Source organism: Rana temporaria, chromosome 5, assembly GCF_905171775.1.
Source record: "Rana temporaria chromosome 5, aRanTem1.1, whole genome shotgun sequence".
NCBI classification, from domain to species: domain Eukaryota; kingdom Metazoa; phylum Chordata; class Amphibia; order Anura; family Ranidae; genus Rana; species Rana temporaria.
This window is the reverse complement of record NC_053493.1, coordinates 78,013,923-78,037,127: the sequence shown is the minus strand read 5'-3', so window position 1 is coordinate 78,037,127 and position 23,205 is coordinate 78,013,923.

Below are 23,205 nucleotides of genomic sequence, written 5' to 3'. Positions count from 1 at the left end.
GATGGAATCCGTATACCACGCTGCTACACTCCGACTTCCCTTGCTACCAGTCGGAGGAAAGAGCTGCACATCTTCTCAGATGCATCTACTGAGGCCATAGCGGCTGTTGCCTACCTCAAGGTAAGGGATTCAGCTAATCTAACCCATGTAGGGTTTCTGTTTGGGAAAGCTAAGTTAGCACCCAAGCCTGAACACACAATTCCTAGGCTTGAACTTTGTGGGACTGTGCTAGCTGTAGAGATTGCAGATTTCATACTGCATGAGCTAGACATTCAGATAGATGACATCAAATTCTACACAGACAGCAAGGTTGTTCTGGGCTACATATACAACCAGACTAAACGTTTCTATGTCTATGTCAGCAACCGTGTAGAAAGAATAAGAAAATCATCTAAACCTGAACAATGGCATTATGTTCCATCTGAAATTAATCCTGCAGATCATGGCACCAGGCCAGTGTCTGCGAGTGCCTTCGTAAATTCTTCTTGGTTAACAGGTCCTGAATTCTTGTTGGCTGATCCAGAAGAAACCACGGCTGACGTCTTCAGTCTTCTAGAACCCGACAAAGATCCAGAGGTTCGTCCTGAAGTTAAAACCCTTGTCACCAGAACTGAACAAAGATGTGCCTTGGGCTGTCAACGCTTTGAACGTTTCTCCAAGTGGACAAGGCTGGTACGCACCACCGCAAGGTTAGTTCATATTGCACACTGCTTTCACACAAAGCTCACAGATGCTCACTGTCAAGGTTGGCACATGTGCCAAAAGCTTCTTTCTGCAAAAGACATTGCTGAAGCTGAACTGATCGTAATACGCAGTGTACAACATGATGTCTTTGGCTCAGAAATCAGACGTATCCGTGACAAGGGGGACATTCCAAAAAACAGTCCAATTGCTAACCTGAACCCATTCATTGACAATGATGGCACGTTAAGGGTTGGTGGACGCCTAAACAAGGCTAAGTTCAGTGAGCAAGAACAGAATCCTCTCATTATACCTGCTCGCCATCACATCACCACTTTGCTCATACGGCACTACCATGAAAGGGTGAAACACCAAGGTAGACACTTCACAGAGGGAGCCATAAGAGTTGCAGGCCTTTGGATTATAGGAGCAAAAAGACAGATTACAGCTACACTGCACAGCTGTGTTCAGTGCCGCAAACTAAGAGGGAAACATCAGCAACAGCAAATGTCAGATTTGCCAGCTGACAGGTTAAGTACTGACCCACCCTTTACTCACGTTGGTCTGGATGTCTTCGGACCATGGATGGTAACAGCCCGCAGAACACGAGGTGGCCAAGCCAATAGTAAGCGATGGGCAGTGCTGTTCACCTGCATGAGTGTACGTGCAGTACACATTGAAGTAATAGAATCTATGGATGCCTCAAGTTTCATCAATGCTCTAAGACGGTTCCTTGCCATCAGAGGACCAGTCAAGACACTAAGATCCGACTGTGGAACTAATTTCGTTGGAGCTTGTCGAGAGTTACAGCTCAACTCTAGGCCAATACAAGACCTTTTAGCTGAAAGAGGCTGCACATGGATTTTCAATCCTCCTCATTCTTCCCACATGGGTGGTTCATGGGAGAGAATGATAGGAATCACGCGAAAAATACTGGACTCTATGCTCATGGACTTGAATTCCACAAGACTTACCCACGAGATTCTAACCACCTTCCTGGCAGAAGCATCTGCCATAATCAATTCAAGACCACTTGTTCCAGTGTCTACAGATCCAGAGACCCCAACTATCCTTACTCCAGCCACTCTTCTTACCCAAAAGCTTGGGACTGTTCCCGTGCCACCTGGAGACTTTAAATCAGGAAATCTGTGCTACGATCAGTGGAAGCGAGTACAACACCTTGCCAACTGCTTCTGGAATCGTTGGAAGATGGAGTATCTTTCTACTCTGCAAGGACGCAGGAAATGGCAGCGCCCGAACCTTAACATCCAAGTTGGAGATCTCGTTCTGCTTAAGGATCAGCAAGCTGAAAGAGTCGAGTGGCCTATGGGTCTCATTGTAAAGAGCGTTCCTAGTGATGACGGTAAGGTACGTAAGGTGGAGGTGAAAGTTTCAAGACACGGGACTGTAAAGACTTTCATCAGACCTATCACGGAACTCATTTTGCTCTTGCCGTTTGGAGACTGAACTTACTTGGGTATGCTGTTGGATCCTACCTGCGACTTCGAGAAGGAAGTATCTGGAACTTTAGTTGTCACAACTTGAAGCCTTATATTATAGTTGTTGTATTATATGCATGTTCTCCATTATGTCTTTCAGGTTTTCAAGACATCAAGCAAATTGCGCTGTTGTTTATTTGCATAACTACCATTGTATTATGTAAATAGTGGCATTATCATGCCAGACGGGGAGTGTGCTGCCCCAATAGGGGCATAGAATATGAGATGCATAGCCTCAGTTAATATTAGCATTGTTATATAGATTGGAGTCTATATAGTGTGGTTTGCCTACTATTTTCTCATAGCTAAATCTATGTGTTATCCTATGCTGCCATCTAGTGGCCTTTGTTGCAATGCACATGTTTTTATGTGATTCTTTGAGTTACCACATATTTTCACTGTATGTATGCCCCTCCCTGCTTCCTGTGTGGAGTACTTCCTGTGTCATCTCTCCAGCCAGCAAGCCACATGTAGAAGGACACTCATGTACTCTGCCCAGGGTAGGAAAGGCATCATCTTTTGACCGTACAATACTATCACCATTCATCTGCTGTTCCTGTTATCTGCTGTAACCCCTGAAGTTAAAGAATAAACACCTCTTTTGAATGAATCGGTATTGACGAGTTCAGCTGTCTGACAAGGATTGTCCGCAGTGAGTATATCTGCTTATACAGGCCAGGCATAGAGGTCTCAGCAAGGGATATATCGCTATCACAACAATCGGAGTCAGAATAGCACCCCTGTCTATGATTACCATAAATGATATAGTAAATGCTCAGCTCATGCTAAGGACTCTCTGACTCTGTGCTTTGTTCAATGGCCCCAGCCCATTGATGGGCATTAATCGAATGTGCCTAACCTTAACTCAATTAGTCCAATATTATTCTACATAAAGAGAAAAGATTCAACATTATAGAGACATGAAGAAGAGTCGACATAGAGAGAAAATATTCGACATAGAGAGAAAAGATTCGACATAGAGAGACATGAAGAGTCAAAAGATTTTTTTTTTTTCTTAGAATATTCGACAGACACCATGAGCCTTCAATGACAGATTCAACGTTAATTGTGCCTAACCTTAACTCTATTAGTCCAATATTATTCTACATAAAGAGAAAAGATTCGACATAGAGAGAAAAGATTTGACATTATAGAGACATGAAGAAGAGTCGACATAGAGAGAAAAGATTCGACATAGAGAGAAAAGATTCGACATAGAGAAACATGAAGATTCGACATAGAGAGACATGAAGATTCGACATAGAGAGACATGAAGAGTCAATATATATATATATATTTTTTTTTTTAAAGATTCTGTCGAATCTTCTTTTTTTTTTTTTTTTCTTCTTCTTCTTCTTCTTAGAACATTCGACAGACACCATAAGCCTTCAATGACAGATTCGATCTTAATTTGCATTTTCGGACGAATGCATTTTTTTTTACGAAAAACAAAATTAATAAAAACAAATTTTCTGGAGTAACTAAATAAATTTATTTTTCGGACAAAAACGAAATTACGAAACAAAATATTTCAGTGTGCACATGTCTAGAGAATAGCAGCAGGGCAAGAAAAGATAAACTAAAATAAATGTGTTTTAGAACATTCATTAAAGTATAGGGACCTTTTTAATTATGCTCAGAATTGGGCTACAAAAATTATGAGTACCACTTTTTCACTTGGTGCTTTCTAATGGTTTATTAATTAGGCAATAAACAAAGTGAAGTAGACCAAATTAGCATGAAAGTATTTCAGAAGATCTTACGCTTATAGTATATTGCCAGACAATTTTTTTTTTTTTTTTAGAGGGGAGAAAGGTTAGAACCTCTGTCAGATTTTTTATATCAAGCCTCGTACACACGCTCGGTTTACTCTGCAAGAACCAGCAAGAAAACTGCTGGCAGAGCTTTCTTGTCGAGTATACCGAGCGTGTGTACGAGGCTTCCAGGTTTCTCGACAAGAAAACTGCCCAGAATCTAGACAAGAAAAATAGAGAACAAGTTCTCTATTTTCTCGTTGTGAGATTCTCGGCAGTTTTCCTGCCGAGAAACCCGAGAGTGTGTATACTTACCTGGTCGCCGTGGAAACCCGCGCATGCTCGAAATTACTTTGACGCATGCGCGGTAGCTTCCTAGGCACAGGTAGGGTGCAGCAAGATGGCGGCGACGGCATCGAATGTGATGAGCGCATGCTCGTCGTACGCGATGACGTCACAGCGTTCTTGCCTTTCAAGAGAACCGCGGTTCTTTTGAAAGGAGAGTCTGTACACTCGGGTGTCAAGAGATTCTTGCCAAGAATCTCGTTGGGAAAAACAACGTTTTTTTTCCTGACAAGATTCTTGCCCCGTGTGTACAGGGCTTAAGTCTCTATCACTATCATTTTTCTTGAGAAAGAGAGTCTCAAAACTCCCGAAATGTTGATGTTTGTGCTGGCCTTTCCCTGCATTTAGCAATAAGAACATGACAGATGTTCTAACCCTCTCCACTTGAACAAAAACTGCTAAAAAACTGTTTTCACTGGAGCTCTACTTGAAAGCTAAACTCCAGATAAAACGTAATCTTTTATTTCAGTTAGAGTGGTGAGGGGTTAGAGGTCAGGTTTTTTTTGCTGTCTGTGTTAGGACAGAAAGTGATGATAAATCTCTATAAAATGAGCATTAACAAAAACATGTTTTTATTACAATGTGGGAGGATAAGACTCGCGGATTCTGTTTTTATTGCTGCCTATGCCTTCCTGTTATTGGGGACAACTTAAAACTCATTTACCCCTCATTTTTTGTACTGGTGTTTTCGGACCAGGAAGTGAAATTGGGGGAAATAGTCCCACACTTTGGCATCTTTGGGAGGAACAATACAGCCTTCATCTGGTCAATATTTACTTAGCAAGCATAGCAATGCACAGAAAAAAATTGCTAGATTTAAATCAATTGTAAAGTCTATTTTTTGTTTTGTTCTTAAAAAACAAACATGTACCTGCTCTGTGCTGTTGGTTTTGCACAGGGCAGCCTGGATCCTCCTCTTTTCGGGTCCCTCTTCTGTGATCCTGGCCCCTCCCTCTTGTGGAGTGCCCCCACAGCAAGCAGCTTGCTATGGGGACAACCGAGCCAAGCTGCAGCTCCGTGTATCCATTCAGACACGGGGCTGCCATTACAATGCATTAAGATAAAAAACCTTTTGCCTTTACAACTCCTTTAATTTGTCACTCCCTCTTATAAAGTGGAGATGTCAAACTCTGTGCTATAAAAAAAGCTTCTAATCCATAAACAATGAAAAAGAATAAGCATCACTACTAAAATCAGAAATACACAAAAGACTACGTCCCTGATTGCCAGTTGATTGAATTTCAGCCCAAAAATTGCTGACAGCTGATCTTGGTCATCACCACAGTAGGCATGAGAGCACAGCATGGTCAGTTTTCTTGCTGTGCTGAGAACTCAAATGATTCAAATTGCCCCCCCCCCCCCACACACACACAACCAATCAATGGGAAGTGCAGTGTGCTGCTGTTTCTCATCACCTAGCTCTCTGAGCTTCTTATGCATCTGGGGACAGAGAGTATTTTTAACTTAATGGGTTGTTGTACAAGGTGTGGGTTCACATATACTTGAAAGAATACCAGGCCCTTTGTGCTAATGGAAAGCCATAGCAATCAATTAGCATTTATAATGGGTGCCACAAACCATTAAAATAAATTGCACACAACAAAAAACAAAATAGCCCATGGGACTTTTATAGAGTCACACCTCAAACATCAAAGATACATTTTAAATAGAATTTATTAACAAATATTTAAAAACAACACATAATACAATAATGAATAATAAACATCAATACATGGGTGAATTTACATTCAGATTTATGTAAGAAACCTTTCCATGGAACCTTGATATACCATGAGGATAACTGCCAACAGTCTGGAACAACTATGCTGTAGATCTCGATGCAATTCGCGAGAAGGATCTCGCTTCTTCGGGAGAAAGCATAGTTGGTAGAAAAAAACCTAGTCTACTAACACCTCATAGGTGGTAGACTATGAAGTAGACAAGAGGTTGGTGTATTCCGATACAGATAATCACCCACAGACAACAAACTTCAGAGAAAATGGGTAAAAGATATAATAAAATACCACCGGTTCCACCAGTCTTCCCCTGGGAGCTGTGACAGGGCGGGGAGATGTTAAACAGTAAAGAGCTCAAAGACCGGAGCCTAGGCGATGGGTGTCAAACCAACAAAGGGGTGACAGACCAAAATGTATGGTGGCCGGTTCAGAAATGCTACCTTTGTGTGAAATACCTACCTTTCTGCCAGTCCCTCTGCTCTTCTATTTAAAACTCACCACACTAGGCATGAGAGCACAGCATGGCCAGTTTTCTAGCTGTGCTGAGAACTCCAATGATTCAAATTGCCCCCCCTACACACACACACAACCAATCAATGGGAAGTGTAGTGGCTGCTGTTTCTCCTCCCCTAACTCTCTGAACTTCTTATGCATCTGGAAACAGAGGGCATTTTTAACTTAATGGGTTGTATTACAAGGTGTGGGTTTCACATATACTTTAAGGAATACTAGGCCCTTTGTGCTAATGGAAAGCCATAGCAATCAATTAGCATGCATGGGTGTCACAAACAATTCAAATAAATTACGTTTATTTTATTTTTATTTTATTTTTTTCATGCTTTCTTGCATCTCAATGCTGTTAACTTCTTGCAGCATTTTTGCAGCCACTTTCTGTCTACATGCACTCCAGTGATGGCAACATGGTATTCCTTGCATTAAGGTAAAACATGTTTAGGCATCAGCACCCCCCTTTACTTACCTTAGCTCTCATTTGGTCCAGCACTGTGCAAGTCTGCAGCTCTTCTCTCCCCTGACTTGAGTCTTGCTGGCTTTTGCTGGGGCACCGGGAGCCATTGGGTCCCACTGCTGTCAATTAAAGTCAGTGGCGAGAGAGCAGGGGGCAGGGCTGAGTCCTGCTGTTTGTGTCAATAGACGCAGCAGCTGGGTTCTGGATTAAGCATGCACGAGTGCCCCTATGGGAAGTGGCTTCCCATGGGGACACTGGAAAGAGAGGAGGGGCCTGGAGCGCCAGTGGGGGACCTGAGAAGTGGTTTGCGGCTGCTCTGTGCAATTCCATTGAGCAGGTAAGTATGGGCACGTTTGTTATTTAATTTTTTTCATTTTACCTTTACAATAATTTAAATTCTGTATAATAATAATAATAATAATAATAATAATAATATTTTCGACTTACATCTGACTCATACTTACAAATGGAGGGCGTTAACAGGAAGTGAGAGGAAATCTACCCCAAGGAAGAGAAATGTACTCTTGTAAGAGTTATTATGGGAAAAGGTGTCTCCACTGAAGCTTTATCACCAATCCTTGTTTTCACAACAACCCGAAAGACATAAAAAAAGAGTTATGTTGCGTACACATGATCGGATTTTCCGGGTACCTACCGGAGCATGATGGGACGGTGATGCCTATATAAATGGGATGCAAGGCGCGCTTCCATCATTACAGTGACAAGAGGCGACGAGGCAACATCGGAAGAGGGGAGAAGAACAGAAGAGAAGAACCTGACGTCACAGAAGACCGCGATGGCTGCCTGCTCGTAATTGAGCTAACACACAAAGATAGCAGGCAGCCAGCGCTGAAGAAGAAGGCACCGGACAGCTGGAGAAGAACCGGGGTTCGCCGAGTCAACAGCGGAGAGCGGCGAAGAGAGAAGAAGACCCCCGGAGAGCGGAGAAGCCCCCCCCCGGAGAGCGGAAGAAGAAACCCCCCCCGGAGAGTGGAAGAAGACCCCCGGAGAGTGGAAGAAGAAGCCCCCCCTGGTAATAGAGCTAATAAAGAAGACAGGGGGGCCTCCGGAGCAGAATAATAAATTATTTTAAAAACCCTTGTGTTGTGTGTTTACTAACTTTTACTTTTTGCCTACAGGTGAATGGGTAGGGGTACGATGTACCCCATATCCATTCACTTAGGGTGGCGGGCCGGTATCTGGGGGCCCCCTTAGTTGAGGGGACTCCCAGATTCCGATAAGCCCCCGCCCGCAGACCCCGACAACCAATGGCAAGGGTTGTCGGGAAGAGGTCCTGTCCTCATCAACATGGGGACAGGGTGCTCTGGGGTGGGGGGGCCCGCAGTGCGCCCCCCTGCCCCAGAGCACCCAACCCCCCCATGTTGAGGGCATGCGGCCTGGCACGGCTCAGAAGGGGGGGGCGCTCGCTCGTCCCCACTCTCTTTCCTGACCGGCCGGGTAGCGTGCTTTGGATACGGGTCTGGTATGGATTGTAGGGGGACCCCCTACGTCGAATTTTCGGCGGAGGGGGGGTCTCCTTACAACCCATAACAGACCCAAGGGCCTGGTATGCTCCTGGGGGGAACCCATGCCGGTTTTGATTTTACAAATTGCCGTGGAGTTCTCCCTCTCAGGAATGCATGCTGAGCGACGCTGTCATTTTTTTTTTATAATTATTTGTTTTCCCGGCGCGTATATTTTTTTCACCCGTCGCAACTTTAGTGTCCCGTCGCAATCCACAAAGCCGCCCGGCGTCAATTACGTTCACGCGCTGCACGTCGGGAAAATTACGTCACACGCATGCGCAGTACGGCCGGCGCGGGAGCGCGCCTCATTTAAATTTTAAACGCCCCCCGGAGAGGAGGACCGCCTTGCGACGGCGGCACTTAAGTTACACGGCCTGAAATTTCTAGGTAAGTGCTTTGAAGATCGGGCACTTAGGTAGAGATTTTAAGTCAGTGTAACTTAACTGCTGAAAGTTAAGTTACGCCGCCTGGCTGAGGATTTGGCCCCATGTTTGTAACTCGGGACTGCTTGTAAATTCAATAATGCCAATATGAATTAAAAAATGCTAGTAATATTACTACTACTACTACTACTACTACTACTACTACTAATAATAATAATATCGAAGGCTGCAAATTGTGAAATATTGAAAATGATTTTTAAAATCACATTAACATGTTACAACTTTTATGAGATTTTACTGTTTGGACACATACTTAAAGTAAACTTACTGCACTTTCTGCCTTTTCACAATACAAAAAACCCAGTAAAAGAGAAATCTCTACAGTAGGGAACCTTTTTCCTATGCAGATTTTTGAGTAATCAGATTTTCTCATACGCCCCATGAATTTTTTAGGTATGTAGTCGTTTTTAAAGCACATACAATCATGAATATTGTCCCACTTAACTGAATTCAACAGTCTAAAATTTGTTGCAAAAAGCTTCTTATCAAGAACTACTTGTAGTTGACAGAAAGCAAAATGGCTCAGGAGACTTCTAGAGAGGAACTTTTTGTGAATATTTATTTCAGTGAATTGAGAAATGAGGATTAAACTGATTTTTTTATGCTATAACAAGATTCTCCATCTGCCTTTACAGAAATCTTTCCCCTTTCCTTCTCAACATAATGGCTACAGACTTTAACCTTCTTAGTAACGACATACTAAAAAATACATAAAGGACACTAAGTTATGTTTGATTTCTTTTCCCCTTTGGATTTACACTGCACCAAACTGCAATAAAAATAAATAAAAATGATATGCTAAGATTATATGTGATCGTTTTATTACCCAGGCTAGCTCACAGCTATTCTTCAGTTATTCGCCACTTCAGACATAAAAGTTTCGTTTATTCTAATGATTCTGAATGTTATTATTCTGCATGTCAAAAAATGTTATGTTGGGAAGTTTAAAATATTGAGGCTATAAATGGTGGGGCATTTACAAGTGTTGTTCTCTTGCTGCGAATTAAATTGACAGGTATCTTTGGCTCCTCAACTCCAGGGGTTTTTATATTTATAGTTCAGCGGAAACTTGCCAAATAATATCAGATCAACTCTGCAAAGTGTAGTTTTCATCCTAGAGACAGAAGTGTATTGCTGCGCTCTGAAATTGTTACATGTCCCAGAACTATTTTGTAATGGATTAACATTATTCTTCCCTGTCGTGAGGTGCTATGCCATGAAACCCATAAAATATTTTCCTGCCTTTTTTTTTGCATTCATCTTATGATCAGCAATAAGGAAAGTTAGCCGTGGAAAGATTTAATTCAACCATAAGTCACATTTGAATATTCGCTAAGGGACAACCTAATTCCATTAAGACAGGACACCTCAGGCTTCAGTAGACATTCAATGATATCCAATAAACTTTCTTTTATTTGGCTTGGTCCTTCTGGTTAGGGAAACTTTTAAAGACGGGAAATAGATAATGTATAGGCTAATAAAATAAAAATGTTGACTCCAGTATTTGAAGAAGGAAATAAACAAACACATGCTTTGTAGATGGATGAAGCCATACTTTTTCAGCACAGGGTCACTTGTGACTCAAAGTGATACTAAACAGAGAAGTGTTCATTGCCATAATTCTTTCACATAAATCATATATATCATGCCTGGTGCTGTGCCAGTCAAATTAAAACAATTTCATAACAGCAATTTAAATTAGATAATAAATATCAAAAAGCTGTTTTACAGCTCCCTATAAATCTTTATTGAACATCAAATGTGTATTTTTTGTGTATTAATGTGGTTTGGGCAAAGATGATTGACATTAGCTTTCATTTTGTTCAGACGGCATCTGCATCCAAGGCTTTTTTTTTTTTTACTTTAACCACTTAAGCCCCGGAGGATTTGGCTGCCCAATGACCGGGCCATTTTTTTGCGACTCGGCACTGCGTTGCTTTAACTGACAATTGCGCGGCACGTTGCACCCAAACAAAATTGACAACTTTTTTCCCCCCACAAATAGAGTTTTCTTTTGGTGGTATTTGATCACCTCTGTGTTTTTTTTTTTTTTTTTGCTCTATAAACAAAAAAAGAGCAACAATATTGAAAGCTATATTATTTATTTTTTGAAATATATTGAAAGCAATATTATTTATTTTTTGCTATAATAAATATTCCCCAAAAAATATATCATTTTTTATTTTTTTCTCAGTTTAGGCCGATATGTATTCTTCTACATATTTTTGGTAAAAAAAAATCACAATAAGCGTATATTAATTAGTTTGTGCAAAAGTTATGCGGGCAGATCCACAGAGCAAGTACGCCGACGTATCTACTGATACGCCGGCGTACTTTCAAATTACCTGCGTGGTATCTTTGTTTTGAATCCTCAAAACAAGATACGACGGCTTCTGGGTTAGATCCGACAGGAGTACGTCTTCGTACGCCTTCGGATCTAAGATGCAATTCTTCGGCGTCCGCTGGGTGGCGTTCACGTCGTTTTCCACGTCGACTATGCAAATTAGCTATTTCCTTACGATCCACGAACGTACGAGCGCCCGTCGCATTTTTTTAACGTTGTCTCTAGTCGGCTTTTTTCGGCGTATAGTTAAAGCTGCTATTCTGTGGCATATAGTTAGATTTGCCATGTTAAGTATAGCCGTCGTTCCCGCGTTTAATTTTTTATTTTTTTTGAGTAATGCAATGCACGACGGGAAATTTCGGGATGGCGCATGCGCAGTTCGTTCGGCGCGGGGACGCGCTTCATTTAAATGAAACACGCCCCCTAATCGCCGATTTGAATTGCGCGCCGTTACGCCGCTTGAGATACACTACACTATAAGTTACGGCGGCGTAGCGTATCTCACATACGCTACGCGGGTGCAGATCTCTGTGGATCTGCCCCATGGCGTCTACAAAATAGGGGATAGTTTTATGGCATTGTTAACATTTTTTTTTTTTTTTACTAGTAATGGCAGCGATCTGCATTTTTTATCGTGACTGCGACATTATGGCGGACACATCGGACACTTTTGATGCTATTTTGGGACCATCATTCATTCTTACTGTGTAAGTTCATTCCTCACAGATTCCCCCTCCCTGAGCCCCTCCTTTATTTTCCTTCCCCCTTTTCCTGTTGTCCCTCCCTTCCCTCCCCCTTTCTTCTCCCCTTTCCTTTCTCCTTGCCTCCCCTTTTTTTTCCTTTCTTTCGTTTTTTTTTTGTCTATCTCCTCTCTCACTTCCTTCCGTTTTCACGCTCGGAATCGGACCCCTGATACTATTAATGTACCAGACACAGCAGGGTTGTTGACCATATAATACTGATTTGTTATGTCACCAACGTGCGAAATGGTGATTATTCTCTTAGGATTCCCTGATTAATGCACATTCTGTTTACTGCTCTGGCACATGAAAATACTTGTAGAACACTTGTAATTCACAACTTTTTGGACTTCTCCCTGTAAAATATACATGTTGTTCGAAATTTGTAAACATTTGCCTGCTTTGGATTTAAATAAAATGTATGGAAAAAAATGCACTGATTACTGTGTAAATAACACTGGCAGTGAAGGGGTTAAACACCAGGTGGTGAGGAAGGGGTTAAGTGTGTACTAGGGAGTGATTATAACTGTGGGTGAGCTGGGCTATGGGTGACACGACAGTGATCACTGCTCCCGATGACAGGGAGCAGTAGCTCACTGTTCTGTCACAAGGCAGAACAGGGAAATACCTTGTTTACATTGGCATCTCCCCGTTCTGTAGCTCCGTGACACGATCACCGGACATCGGCGGACATCGAAACCGCGGGTCCCGCGGTCACGGAGCTCTTGGCAGGGGCCGACGTAAATCTATAGGCGGTGGTTGGCAAGTGGTTAACAGGTATAATAATAACATTGTAATGTAGGCAAAAACTCACCCAAGCTTTATTGTAGAATGATGAGCTGAATAACGGTGCTCAGGCTTGTTGTGACCCATAAACAACAAAAAAGCAAGAAATGGCAGCAACTCAATTGCTTCTTCTTAAATCTTTATTCAGCACTAACAGCAGCGCAACATCAAAAAGGGCTAACATGTTTCGGAAAGAGCCTTCCTCATAGCAGATGCTATGACATACAAATAATACTGTTTTATATTAAAACAAAGGATTTTTGTGAGTTTCTTAGTGAATATAATCAATCAGCACAATATATCTTGCCCTCATCGTATTTAGCAATAGAAGGACATGGACGAGGTGGGAGGGGAGTGTCCTTTACCACTTTGTATACGCCCATAGTAATGTGGGCTGCACAGGTAAGAAAAAGGAGAATATGAAGAGCTTAGAAGGGAATTGAAACTGAGCATGCTTTGTAGAGGACACCAGCTGGTCTACACAATCTAAGGCTGCAATGGGGACACAGAAAGATGGGAGGGACTGCTGAAGGAAGGATCAACCAGGTATATTTCACGCTACACAAAACAAATGCTTTTGTGACTTTGTCAGTAGGCAACTCTGTTAAAGGCCTCGGTAGAAGTCCTATGGTGACGAAATGCGTAGGGTTGAGTGGCTTGGTCCCATCATCGCGTTACCCAGAAGTGTAGGCAGATGCCATCTTGCTTGATCAGGAGTTGTTTATGGAGACATGCACATGTTTTTTCTACTTGTTGCTTTTTATTCATATGTACAACACATGGTGAGTTGGTGATATCTTCCTGGATTTACGCCCTGAGACATGATCCCTGAGGTTGTGCCCTACTTTATAAAATGCATAGCAATCTGATCACATGGTACTACTGTACTATGCAATCTGGTGCAGATAAATGCACTGTTTGCCATCCATGTTTGCGGTGTTGTTAAGTTAAAGTGATAGTAAAGCTTTGATTTGATTTCTTTGCAGTTTGATTTGCACAGAGTGGCCCCGATCGTCCCCTTCTGGGGTCCCACGGTGGCTCCTCCCCGCAATAGCTAACCCCCTCTGGGAAGCTCTCTCCCGAGCGCTCCCGTGTCATACACTTTGTGTACATAGCCGCAATGGCTGCACTGCTATCACTTTATCTAATGAAGAAAGCGACGTGGGATCAAGCTCACGGAAATTCGGGGCTCAGGTAAGTAAAACGGGGGCTTGGGCGGACACAGCAACGTGTTTTTTCACCTTAATGCATAGAATGCATTAAGGTGAAAAAACACAAAGGTTTACAACCCCGTTAACACTGGAATCTGCTACAGAATGCAAGTGCAGTGCATTTTGAACGTGGGTTTCTAGCACCGTGTTCTAGTGTGAATTGGCCCTAAAGAGCAATACTATATGTGGTACTCTTGGTGTTATAGTTTTGTTGATATGTTTCTCTTCAATCAAGGTTCATACCACCTGTCTACAATCTGTGCAAGAATGTGCTATCTGTCTGGTACATCTGGCAGAATCTGCAATGAGGATAAGCTATATTGTGGAGCAGAAGGGCATTTAAGTAGATTTTTGTGGACATTTTTGAACATCAACCAGCAACCTCATTATCTGCTATAAATAGAAAATAAAATGTTGTATAGTGCCTTATCCATCTGTTGCTTTAGGTTTAGAGCATAATTCTCCAGTAGAATTCAGTATATTATAATAGTGTGCGGAGCTGATACCATATTTTTATCAATGCTAATGAGATGTAAAAATCTTAATTAGATTTGGAATTGAAAGACACAAGAAAAACTTGCCAGAAATATATTTCTAAATAATGTGCTGTATGTCATTTTTATGGCTTTTAGTTGGTGTATTTTTATACAACACTAAGCTTTTAAATGTACTTCAACAACTCGCACATAAAACGGAAAAACATATTAATTTGTTGCAATTAAGTGATCTGCTCTTTTCATTAATTCTTGAACTGTTTAGTTATTTATTGCTGAAATATTATTTCTTGAAGAGTTATTTATTTGATATTTATAGAGTCTAGGAGTGAGCACTGGTGAGCAGGCTTCAGATATCTGTAGGAGATTCCAGACACCATAGCAAAGGTGTTGTGCTCTTAAAATATATTTCCACATTCACCGCCAAATTGGAATAATACCTATTTTATATTTGTTGAATGTTCCTATTCACATATAATAATTAACCACTTAAGCCCTGGACCATTTTGCTGGTCAAAGACCAGGCCACTTTTTGCGATTCGGCACTGTGTCTCTTTAACCACTTAAGACCCGGACCATTACGCAGGTTAAGGACCTTGCCCCTTTTTGCGTTTTGGCACTGCGTCGCTTTAACTGACAATTGCGCGGTCGTGCAACGTGGCTCCCAAACAAAATTGGCGTCCTTTTTTCCCACAAATAGAGCTTTCTTTTGGTGGTATTTTATCACCTCTGCGGTTTTAATTTTTTGCGCTATAAACAAAAATGTAGCGACAATTTTGAAAAAATATATAATATTTTTTATTTTGCTATAATAAATATCCCCCAAAAATATATATAAAAAAATGTTTTTCCCTCAGTTTAGGCCGATAGGTATTCTTCTACCTATTTTTGGTAAAAAAAATCGCAATAAGCGTTTATCGATTGGTTTGTGCAAAATTTGTAGCGTTTCCAAAATAGGGGATAGTTTTATTGCATTTTTATTAATAATTTATTTTTTTACTACTAATGGTGGCGATCAGTGCTTTTTTTTGTGACTGCGACATTATGGCGGACACATCGGACAATTTTGACACATTTTTGGGACCATTGTCATTTTCACAGCGAAAAGTGCTATAAAAATGCCCTGATTACTGTGAAAATGACAATTGCAGTTTAGGAGTTAACCACTAGGAGGCACTGTAGGGGTTAAGTGTGACCTCATATGTGTTTCTAACTGTAGGGGAGCGGGGCTGGACGTGTGACGTCATCTTTCCCTATATCAGGGAACAGACAATCACTGACATTGCCACAATGAAGAACGGGGAAGGTGTGTTTACACACACCTCTCCCCGTTCTTCAGCTCTGGTGACCGTTCGCAGGACCATGGCGGGTCCACGGGTCCCGCGGGGGCGGTCACGGAGCTTCGGACCCGTGGCTGGGCACTTAAAGAGGACGTACAGGTACATGCTTGTGCCCAGCCGTGCCATTCTGCCGACGTATATCAGCGTGAAGGGGTCCTTAAGTGGTTAACTGCCAATTACTCAGTCGTGCGACGTGGCGTCCTTTTTTCCCACAAATAGAGCTTTCTTTTGGTGGTATTTGATCAACTCTGCGGTTTTAACTTTTTGTGTTAAAGGATCCTGCAGTCACTATATCTGGTCTCCCACAGTACACAGAACATGGAAATACAATTGTTTTAGTAAATATAAACTGCTAAATACCTTTTCTCATCAGCAGTATATAGCAGTCTTGTGACTTCCATCAGTGTCTGGCCTAACACTATCTAAAGTTTGTAGGTGGAGTTTTTATTCTCCTCTGACTATCCTATGAGGCTGCATGACCGCTGACCGCTGACCCTCTGTCTGGACAGTGCTGATTGTCTCTGTGCAAATCACATGCACCCTCCCAAAAAAAAAAATCTCTATAGCAATACACACCAAACTGAGCATGTGCAGAGTGCAGTCAATTGAGAAAGATCAAGCAGGATTTTAAAGGTACCAAAGTAATACACAGATATATTTTTAAAAGTATACATTTTTATTAAACAAAGTTTTGTTAAAATGACTGTAAATGTTCAAAAAAAGCATATCATTCAAGTATCATGTGCATCCACTTCTTGCTCTACATGTTTCACTCATAAGAGCTTCCTCAGGAGCTTTTGAAAGTGTTGCATGAAGTTTAAATACTACAAAAGAAACAATAATTGTACTTGGAAATTGTTCTGAAAACAATCAAACAATTGCATAATACATCATAAATTACAATTATATACATGTATATACATTTTACAAAATATAATTATGAGCTGAGAATGCATGCCTACCAGATTGTTATGTTCACAAAAAGTAGACTTCTGGTTCCTAGACTGGAGCCTGGGTTAAAGGAAGAAAAGAGAAAGGTTAATTCTACCAGGATCACCCAAAAATGAATTGATAATTTTTAAAGTAGAACAGGGTTTACCTCAAATCTAGTTAATGATATAGAACCAATATGATTTTCTATCCCCAAAACAAGGGGATGAGGTTTATTGCTGGGATATCTGGTAGAGAAACAGCAGGTAGTATTTGCTGCACCTTAGCAGGACCCAGAGATAGGCTTACAGCCAGCAATAATCCTGTAATGAACAAAAACATTTCCTTTTAATAAATATTTCTATTATGTATGTTTAGGGCTTCCTACATAGGTTCAAATTGTTCCTGTCTTGGATGGGGGCTGGTGTCCAAAGGCCGGTTTGAAGGGAGGCATCAAAGCCCCAGAGGACTAGATGGCAATAATTAAATCATCTGTGGCTAGAAAAAGGATGCCCTTCTTTCCTGCAAATGCAGACAACTGATGGCCAATGAAACCAGAGCCCCCCCTCCCCAAACAGAATGCAATCTATGAACACAATGCAATAATCATATACATACATATGCTCAAAAGGTCCAGAGAAACCTTGCTAAGAAAAGGGGAAAAGAAAAGGGGAGAGACAAAACAATCTCTCTCATACACGAGTTCCCTGTCAGTGCACGTTGGCAAGCTGCCACCATTTAAACTTTCTCCGTCCCACTGGCGTCTGACGTCATCTGCGTAGCGTGGATGTATTGGCAGCGCTGTTGCACATGTCCAAAACTCTTACGGCAGATGTGACCTCACATGTTGGCCTGCGTGGTCACTATCCACCATCTTGGAAAGTCCAGTTGCCAGATCAGCATAGGGGACGAGCGGATGGAAATCCACTTCACCCCCCAGCTTAACAGGCAAAGAGCTCTCCAAGTATGACAAGGAAAGCAGAAAACTGTCTCCTTGTCTTAATGCTGTAATGGAGAGAGTGTATAAGCTTCTGATTAGCGCTTAAGGGCCAGAGCAAAACATAAAGTGATTGGTTGGACACTAATGCTGCAAGTGCCCGGGGCGTCCATATGGTTGCTTGTCTCCCCCACCGAGTTAATTCAGTAATGGATGAGGCATAAGTAAAATAGTTATTTTTATATTGGTTTATTAGCATCTTAAGATGCTCAGCATGTACATAAAAGCATAAACAAACAGCACAGTGTTTCCTAGATATATAGACACATAGTAAATACTTGTTTAACTATTTCGTTTGAAAAGACAGTTTTGTATAACGCCAGGTAAAGGGTGGGGAAAACAAAAGAAAGGGATACAGCAGTATTTTTATCAGCGGATTCAATTGGTTTATTTAAATAAGTGCCTCCAAGGCTCTACAGATGGATTAGGGACTGATTTTACTGATTTTACTGACTGATTTAACTTTTGTAGGTTTATTAACACTTTAAATAATGCATTATAATTTTACTAAACCCATTTGATTTTCGTCAACTAAACTACGACTGAAACTAAAACTTTTCATAAATCTGTGGGTGTTGTCACAGATGGGACATTTGTGCCTGGTTTAGACAATACACCAATTGTTATTAGGCGTCGGCTGCAAATGTAGCCAGGAAAGGTCTAAGGGCGTTGGAAAACTTCAGCTGTTCAGAATGAGGCAATTAAGGCCTATATAAGTAATCCAGAGGATTACCACTGATTTTCTGCATCCTGAGGCTTTGTGAATAATGAGAGCAGTGTACTGAAAGTCTTCTGAGGAGGTGAGGAGGTGTTTGATTTTTCTGTGTGATAAAAATCAAAAGACTATTGTTTTTCTGCTGTATGACCAGCAGTCTCTGCCCAGCACTAGGCTGTACCAGACTCCATAGATAGGTTCCTGTGTGGTGAAGATAGACGCCCCAAGTGGCCAGGGTTTATTTTATGTTTGATTTTGTTTATGCTGTTTGGATGCTTGCACTTGTTTCCAGCAAGATGGAAGAATAAACCAAAATCTTTGTTTTCAACCGTCTTCGACTGCCTGTCTGTACAAATTCAGTGTGTAGTGAACCCATCCAAGGGGTCACACACCCCGCTACCGAGCTAACCCCCCCAAAATATATATATAGATATATATACATATATATCTATTTATATGGTAAAGTTTGGGGGTTATGGCTCCACTGGACTATGTGCAAAGCCATTTAACTTTAAACAAAGAGGAGTTTAATTTTTTCTTTAGGCAAACACAAAAAAACGCTTCCAGCAGCAGTCTTCAGCACAACAGCATTACCGAAATATAAGGCAATGCAAAGTTCATAGCTGGGACTTTACCCCAGGGATAACACAGCCCCAGTCTGGCTATGTGGCAGCTTCCAGCAAACATGCAACACTCCAAACAGGTGTCTTTCTCCAACTCCTACTCACACCATCACACCTAATACTACTTCTTGTTTTAAGTGCTGCTTGCTGGAGAGTCTTAACACTGTGTGGACTGAAGTCCCTGTAGTCGGGAGTAGAGGCCCCTTTCTCACCCGAATGTCACTTCAGGGCCTCTGAAATTCCGGTCCCAAATGCCTCTCTGTTAATACTTTCTTTTCCTTTCCTTAACATGGCTACCCTGGAAATTCCTCACCTATCTTGGGTGAGCCCCCTGTGTACCCACACACTTCCCTTAAAGGGACCATAACAGACAGGTGCCACATAGCACCCATCTAGGACCTATTAGCATCCTGTACAATATATATATATATATATAAGGAGAGAGAGAGACAGAGAGAGAACTGAACCAAAACGGCTTTAAATGGTAGATGAAGCTGGCAGATTCTCTTGACTGGTAGAGATTGGATTAGAGACACCACTCCCAATTCTCATTGAAGCCTCCAGTCTCCAGGTTCCAAATTGGGTTGTATCAACAAGCACCCTGGTGCCACTCAAACTGCCTGGATGAGAACCCTTGGTGACACAAAACACAGTGCCAGGGCAAAGTGGCCCTCTCATGGAAGCTCTAACTTCACTGCACTGCTCTGTACTGCTTTACCAACACTTTCTCTTGGCTGTCCCTGCTCACTCCCCAGGCTCACTCCATGCTTACATCAGCAGCCCTAAGTCCCCATGCCCTTTATCTGTCCATGTATTGGGCAGGGATATTCTCTGGCCAATCAGAGTCCTCCCTCCCTATTGCAATAGCTGCGCTGCTTTCTATGCTGTGACAGCAACCAATCAAAGTTCTTATTTTCTTCCCTTTCGCCCAGCACTGTCCATTACCAGCAAGGAAGGAGCAACAACCTGTGGTAGGGAGAAATGGACTGCTAAATGGCTTAAAAGGCCACCAGCCAGAACTACATGACTAGATTTATTTACATGTAAACTGACTTTATTTGAGTTTGCTCAGAGCTATTATGTTCTTCAGTGAACTTGCATGACAATAATTTACCCTACTTGACTTAATCATCAATTTTTGAACAATTTTACCCCCTGTCATGCAAGTTCATTGAGAAAAGCTATCCAAAATCTCCTATACAGGAGGCTTTTAAAGAACATCTGAATCCTCCTGCAAAGAGGAATATATTACAACTTCAAGATAACAATGTAGTGAGGTTCATTACGGGATATAAAAACCCTGGCTTTGGCCAATTATGGCTCTCCGTTTTTTGCAAGCTGTGATTGGCCAAGCATGCGGGTCATAGTGCATGCTTGGCCAATCATCAGCCAGCAATGCACTGCGATGCCGCAGTGAATTATGGGCCGTGAAATGGCACTCGAATTTGGCGCGAACGGCCCAAAACGTTCGTAATTCGACAAACGATCGAACATACGATGTTCGAGTCGAGCGTGAGTTTGACTCGAATACGAAGCTCATCCCTAGATATAATGTATTTAAATGCAAAAAACTCAAATATTGCTACATAAGCCATTTTGTAATGAAAATAAACCTGTGCATTTTCTTAAAAAAATATAAAAAAAAAATGAAAAAGTAATGCTATTTACTATGATGATTTTCAGTTAATATATATTTTTTGTACATACACATGTAGGACTAAAAAGATAAGGCTAATCAATAAAGCAAAGTCGTGAAATATGGAAAAAGAAGGTTCAAAAATTATTTTTCCCTTCTTTATGCGAAGATGTTTTAGATTGAACCATATTATTGAATAAAAAATGTATACGACAATGATGGTCAGTAGCCTTTAGCAACCAAACAAAATGAGAGGTTTAAAGAAGATCTAAATTTTAACTGAATCACATTTTAGCTAGCTAATCCCAGTGTACCAAACAATTGGATTTTTTAGCAGTTTTCACTATTTTTCATAATTTTTGTTTCCTGATGCTGCTGTTCTTTGCCCGCCTATTTTCGGGCACTTCCTGTCCTCATGAAAACGCTCCAATGGTGGCTGGCTGTACAACATTATTGCTCTAGCTGGCTTCTCAATGATGGCAATGGCAAACAGATTTTACATTTCATTACTTCTTTGACCAATCCTAGCAAAAAACATTGCTGATTGAATGCTATGAATTATGTTTCACACTGCAAGGCTCATATAATACTGTGTAGTTGTGGCATGAAAAATTACAAAATGTTGCCAAATGACTTTACATGATTATTATAAATAATAGTACTTAATCCTATACAGTACATTAGTATACTAGTCATTCACTAAAATGTATACATACAAAACAAACAAACATATGTAACCACAACCATTGCTGGCTGTGCTGAAGTTTCTTTGTAAGAAGTAATTTCCATTGAAATGATCTTTTTGCAGTACAAGTACAAAAACGGATTTCTGTGCAAAGTCCCAGACATAATCAAAAGAAAAAGCTAAGCAGTGTTATTTCACAAGCCCATGAATGGTAATGATCATTTCTGTGATTCTTTACAATTTGAATTTGTAATATCAATTGCTTTTACCATCTGATGCTTGTATGACAGGTGTTATCTATCACAAATCAAAGAATAATAAATTCATAGGAATAGAGGAAATCAGAAAACGTATGTTTTTTATATATGCTGTATGTGATATTCTCAGGTCTTTTAATCCTGAAGGAGGGGGAAGGTAAAACAAACCTTAACCACTTGCCTACTGGGCACTTTTACCCCTTTCCTGCCCAGGTAAATTTTCAGCACTGTTGCACTTTGAATGGCAATTACTCGGTCATGCAACACTCCTCAAACAACATTTTTATCACATTTTTCACACAAATAGAGCTTTCCTTTTTTTGGTATTTAATCAGGACTGTTTTTTTTTTTTTTTGCTAAATGAACAAAAACATTATGAATTGAAAAAAATAAATAGTTTTCGTTTGTTATAACATTTTGCAAACAGGTCATTTTTTTCCTTTATTGATGTGCGCTGATGAGGCTGCACTAGTGGGCACTGATAGTCTGCACTAATAGGCACTCACGAAGAGGCACTGATGAGGCTGCACTGATGGGCACTGATAAATCACTCTGGCCACTGATAGGCGGCATTGATAGGCAGCACTGATAGGTGGCCCTGATATGCACTGGTAGGCAGCACTGATAGGTCAAACTGATGAGGAGGTACTGATTTGCAGCACTTGTGTGTACAGATTGGCAGCACTGGTGTGTACAGGTTGGCAGGACTGATGAGCACAGATTGACAGCACTTGTGGGCACTGTTGGAACTGCATTGATAGTCAGGACACTGATAATCAGTGCCCTGATTATCAGTGTGCATGTGCCTTTTTCACCAAATGGTTATTGACTCTCGTCTCCTCACCTCCTTCTGTCAGCATGAGGAAATGAGTGCTGAATTGCATTAAGATAAAAACCTTCTGTGTGCAGAAGTTCCCCTCAGCCCCCCCCCATACTTACCTGAGCCCGACCTTGATCCGTCAATGTGCATGAGAGCTTCAGCTGTCCGGAACTCTCCCTCCTCATTGGCTGAGACAGCAGCGGGCACCATTGGCTCCCACTGCTGTCAATCAAAGTCAGTGAGCCGATAAGGAGAGAGAGGGGTGGGGCTGAGCCATGGCAACATGTCTAAATGTACACACAAAGCAGCGGCTCAGCTCAGGTGTCCCCTGCTTGCTGTAGGGGCACACAACAGGAGGTAGGAGTAAGGGATCTGAGAAGAAGGGGATCTGGGCTGCTCTGTGCAAAACCACTGCACAGAGCAGGTAAGTATAACATGCATGTTATTTTAACACACAAAACAAACAAGATTTTAATACGACTCTAAAGTGGTTCTAAAGCCTAAACATGTTTACCTGTACGTCATTCCATGCAATAGACACTGGGGGTGCGCGCACGCCGCTGGAGGCGCATTTGAGGCTGATGGGACACAGGGGATGCCAATCAGTAAGTCCGACCGATCCGATGTCCGCCGGCCACCCCTGATCGTTCCCCAAAGAGGCAAAACGCTGATCTTC